Raw genomic sequence first — 5,573 nt, 5'->3', positions numbered from 1 at the left:
CGGCGCGTGCCCGCCGGGGAGCGCTCTTCCGAGCGGCGGAGGCGCGGCCCCGGTCCCCGCCGCTGTGGCCGCGGGAAGATGGCGGGCGGCGACCCGGCCGCCTCGAACCGTTTGATGGAGGGTCTGGCCGCCTTCAGCCTGGGGGGGTGAGGTGATCCTGGCTCATCTCCTGAGGTGCAGGGAAAAGGCACTTGCTGCTTGTAAGGGATTTAAAAAAGAAAAAAGAAAAAAAGTTATTTTAAGGTTAACACTGAGAGTCACTTGCTCATCGTTTGTGTCAGTGGATGAGATTTTGTTCACTGGTGCAGTACAAGGCTGTTTTATAGCCTCATAGCCACTCCTAAAATTCCAGTGAAGTCACTGCTGTATACAACATAATTCTGTCTGTACTATATATATACTTCTGCTATGTGTGAATGAGATGAATCACAGAATCATTACGGTTGGAAAAGACCTTCAAGATCATCTGGTCCAACCATCCCCCTACCACCACTGTCACCCACTAAACCCTATCCCTCAGCACTACGTCCAACCTTTCCTTGAACACCCCCGGGGACGGTGACGCCACCACCTCCTTGGGCAACCCATTCCAGTGCCTGACCACTCTTTCTGAGAAGAAATGTCTCATAATTTCTAACCTGATGAAGAGGCAGGTTTAATATGATGAAGAGGCGTTGTTATTTAAAGACCAGGTTGTAGTAAGAGGACAAACAAGTGAGGAGCTGAGGCTTTCCTGGGACGAGGCCGTGGGCCTGCCACTGTGTGGCTGTGCTTTTCCACAGGCTTACAGCCATATGCTGTGGTGGCTTGCCGTGGGGAGGAAGCAAACAGGCCAATGAAGTGGCCACCGAGTCTCTGGAAATTACAGTGAAGTGTAAACGGACCACTTAAAAGTCTGGAGAACTTCCAGACTAATGATCCCAATGACTTTGTACTCCACCTGTCACGTAAAGACAAAACCCTTCTGCTGTAGCTTTACCCATGGCATTTAATATGCCTTAAACAAATGATTTACGTTTGTGCCATCATAACATACAAAACACTGTTTCATATTAGTTTAAATGACATATTTAGTACCGGGATGGTCTAGAAAAAAAGAGGTACTTTAATGAGAAGACTTACACCTCCGTATTTTTTCCCCAGCTTTAATCAGTTGATCTAATGAAAGATCAACATTTTATTTGCACTGACACTGAAAGTAAGTTTTCAGGGCTGAAGTTGTTTCCATAGTTTCAAATGGGCATATTTTGTACGTAGATGGCCGGTATTAAAACAGATGAATACTGATTTGCCTCATCCTTATATAAGAGAGGAGCATTAGCTTCTGAAATAATTATTTCTGTAATGTTACATGCCATGAATGAACAAACAGGAAAAGAGTGTATTAATGGAGAAGTCCCTGATAATTTAGAAGTAGTGTATCTCAGTGACTAGTAATAATTGAAAGAAAACTAAGGAAAAGCTATGCATAATTTTATTTCCGTGTATTATATAATGACAATACTATTTTCATGTCTTTTGTATTTATATAAGATATCTGAGGAGCAGTCAAAATCTCTATAGGAGCCCACTTTGTCTTGCCTAGCATGTGGTGGCTTTGTATCCTCTGCAAACAAGGTTATTGTGAAAGGTGGATGCAGCAGTCCTCTGCAATTTAGTTTTCACCCTTATAATCCTCTTTCCCTCACTATTTTTTCTCTCATTGACTACTGCTTACGTGGAAGTGAAGCTATTGTGAAATAAGCTTGGGTATGAATTTACAGTGCAGTAGCCCCTGTGCACTGGCTAGCCTTGTGGATACATGTTCTACGCTAGGAATGCCTTTTGTGGTTTAGCCTAATCCACCTCAGACTAAGCTAAACCACACAAAGGCACCTTCAGTGTCAAATAAAACTGTCGGTGCGGGCAGGCTGTTGTGGAATAGCTATTAGGTAGCAGATATTAGGGGTTGTCACCACGTATAAACACGGGTAAATCAGCCGGGGTGTCTTTGTTCTGCGTTCGATCAGAGACAGGGCAGAGGTGCAAGCAGGGCTGTGATTGTGCTGGAAGGTGGTTGTGGCCATCTATGTTAAAACAGAACTCAAAAATCAAGCTGTAGAGGCCTTTTTCTTTAAGACTAATTGACTGTTTAGCTGATTGTAAATAATCTTTTTGTCCATTTAGCTGCCCTTAAGGTGGAAACAATAAACCTTGTATATTCCACATAAACTGTGACACTTAATTGCTTTTAAAGTACAAAGTAGTTCTGTTAATTTCCCAATATTTACTGGGCTCATGGATCATACTGATAAGATTATGTAAAAATAATTCACCTTTTACACATTTCCTTGTTCATAGATAACTTAGTCTTGGCAGATGTGTGCCCTTTCTTTGTTTGTGTTAATTAATATCACTAAAATAAACGGTCTTTTTAAATCCACATAGATGAATAATACAGATGTTGCTTACGTAATTGAAGTGCAGCTGTGTTTTGGCCATAAAAATCCTCTGGGATATGCACGAGCTCTGGACGACACAGGGTTCCTTAGCTTGTGTGTTTAGGCAGTCTGTGGGGTCCTTGGTTTCTTCTCACCACCTTTAATATGATAGAATAACTATTAGAATAACTTCACATTCTCTGACTTTTTTTAGAGGACAGTTCCTTAGTTGTTGGCACTATTACTGTGTTTTTTGGTTTTTGTTTTTTTTGGTGTGTGTGTGTGTTTGTTTTTTGTTTTTCTTCTAATACCCTTTAGTGGTTTAATTATAATTACTTTGACAAAAATGATTACAGCTTCACTGACACTTGCAGTGGTGCTAAGGCTAGACTTGCCAGCTGTGCACATGGTGAGTCAAGACTGTGATGAGATGTTTAGAAGTATGAGTCGACTGTAACAATAGCAGACTCCAAAACACGCAGGCATCTCTACCTGTTAGAGCATCTAACAGTTCAACACAGTAGACAGGCCTGGAAAGACCTCTCAGGAGGGAGAGCAAGGGCTGCTCAAGAAACATATTTCATGGATTCTGTGGACAGGAGTGATTGATTAGATTACTCAAATCTGACAAAATTTAAATCTTTCTTTTTGGTATAAAAAGTCAAGATGTCACCTGCTGTGGGGAAGCATTTTTCTAAGGGTAGAGAAAGTTAGAGAGAAATTACAGAATATTTTTCAAAGAAATTGATGAAATGCTGCTGAAAGTATCTTGAGGGAAGAAGTGCCTTCTCCATTTATCAAACAGCCTTTATGGAAGAGAACTTGGTGGGTGATATCTGTGTTCTAGGGTAACAAAAATACTTCACTTTCCCTGCAAATTCTAAGAATGTATTTCAGGCTGCAATAAGAAAGGATTATTCTAAAAATATCTGTGGTAGGCTTGATGTTTCTGGTTTTCCAATCTGTTTAATTATTAACCTTCAGTTAAGTTAGCTTCAGTATAAGCCTTCAGTTAAGTTTCTTGCCCCTCATCAGTGACCCAGCAGCAAAGACAATAAGAATGCTCCTTGATCATTTGGTGCAATGTCAACTAACAGCCCGAAATGCTGCTGAGTGTAATTGGAGCTAACCCACGTATTTTTGCATGAAATGTATTAGGAGATCTCAGATGATTCATTCTTCCAGCTAAGCTGTGGATGTAATAATTTGAGCAGAAGACAGTAACACCTTAGGCCATTTCAGCAATTTCCAGTGACTATTTGAGTCAGTGGAGGCAGTCTAATATATGAACTGAGAAATTTTAGATCAAGACGGCTGCTGAGGTTGAACTGAGCTCTTTAGCTGACTTTATATCAGTGACATACCATGCTGTAGGGTGCAGTTTAAAGGTGATTTGCGAGCAGCTCAGCTCCTTGTTGACCAAAAATGTTGGAAAGGGTAGACAGCTGGAGGAAAACAAGTTATCATCCACCTCAAGTTATGCTGTCCACTTCTGAAATGTTTCTGGTTTTGCAGTTTTGAAGTTTTTATTCTTGTAGGTCCCATTTTACAGTAGGAAACAACCCCCACAATGGGTCCCTGATAGGCTGAGCATTAGCTCAAGGCAGAAATATTTGTGGGAAAGTTTTGCAGGTGGCCATCTGTCTGTCAAATGAGACTAGTGCCTTCTGATGCTAACTGCTATCTAATCACTAAGGGGGCTTCATCTGTTCAGGGAAACATGCAGATAAGCAATTGCTGATGTTAACAGTACCTGCTATTTTTTTCTGATGTTTTATGTCTGGAAATGCCCCAGCTCATTTTTCTTTTTGTTTCAGATATTTCAGCTGGATTCTGACAGGCCAAAGGGCATAGGTAAGGTCTGGATTTGCTCTGTCACTTACGATTTTTGTGATTGTAAGGAAGATTTGCTATATAAACAGACTTTGCTAGTCTAAACTGCTGGGTTTGATTTATGTTCACACAGGAGACCATCTGTAGAACATCTTGAAGAATCACGTTCGTTTTAAGGTAAATAATTTGTTAGTAAAGTAAAATATATGTCAATAACACCTTTATATTTGACTTTTGTAAGGAAAACCCAGGGTTGCAAGGTTTTTACATAGAAGTCGTTGGGCCTGATCTTTAACTGTTTGGTATTTTGTAAAAATTTATGAAAACTGAGCACAATATGCTATTGTTTTTATCTAATAAGGTGATTACTTTGTGATTATCACAGAATCACAGAATCGTCTAGGTTGGAAGAGACTTCCAAGATCATCTAGTCCAACCTCTGTCCTAACACTAACAAGTCCTCCACTAAACCATATCACTAAGGGCTACATTTAAACGTCTTTTAAAGACCTCCAGGGATGGTGACTCAACCACCTCCCTGGGCAGCCCATTCCAATGCCTAACAACCCTTTCAGTAAAGAAGTTCTTCCTAATATCCAACCTAAACCTCCCCTGGCGCAACTTTAGCCCATTCCCCCTCGTCCTGTCACCAGGCACGCGGGAGAATAGACCAACCCCCACCTCTCTACAGCCTCCTTTAAGGTACCTATAGAGAGCGATGAGGTCTCCCCTGAGCCTCCTCTTCTCCAGGCTAAACAACCCCAGCTCCCTCAGCCGCTCCTCGTAAGACTTGTTCTCCAGACCCCTCACCAGCTTCGTTGCCCTTCTCTGGACTCTCTCGAGCACCTCCATGTCCTTCTTGTAGCGAGGGGCCCAAAACTGAACACAGTACTCGAGGTGCGTCCTCACCAGAGCTGAGTACAGGGGGACAATCACCTCCCTAGACCTGCTGGCCACACTGCTTCTTATACAGGCCAGGATGCCGTTGGCCTTCTTGGCCACCTGAGCACACTGCTGGCTCATATTCAGCTGCCTATCAACCAGTATTCCCAGGTCCTTCTCTGCCAGGCAGCTTTCCAGCCACTCATCTCCCAGCCTGTAGCGCTGCTTGGGGTTGTTACGCCCCAGATGCAGGACCCGGCACTCGGCCTTGTTGAACTTCATGCAGTTGACCTCAGCCCATCGCTCCAGCCTATCCAGATCCTCCTGCAGAGCCTTCCTTCCCTCGAGCAAATTGACACACGCACCTAACTTGGTGTCATCTGCAAACTTATTGAGGGTGCACTCGATCCCCTCATCCAGATCATTGATAAAGATATT

The 5,573-nt window shown here is 42.6% G+C and overlaps 1 protein-coding gene across 1 annotated transcript in view; it reads left to right on the top strand.

Annotated features, from left to right (window-relative positions):
• The first annotated feature begins 60 nt into the window (after positions 1-60).
• The window catches only part of MIDEAS (mitotic deacetylase associated SANT domain protein), a 79,686-nt gene continuing 74,173 nt past the window's right edge, over positions 61-5,573 (top strand). The window contains exons 1-3 of the mRNA XM_083839279.1: positions 61-146; positions 4,238-4,274; positions 4,387-4,430. The gene's annotated coding sequence lies outside the window, so the exon portion shown is untranslated. The remainder of the gene's footprint in view (positions 147-4,237; positions 4,275-4,386; positions 4,431-5,573) is intronic.

The sequence above is a fragment of the Anser anser genome, assembly GCF_964211835.1.
Source record: "Anser anser genome assembly, chromosome: 5".
In the NCBI taxonomy this organism is placed as follows: Eukaryota; Metazoa; Chordata; class Aves; order Anseriformes; family Anatidae; genus Anser; species Anser anser.
This window is presented reverse-complemented; position numbering and strand designations above follow the sequence as displayed.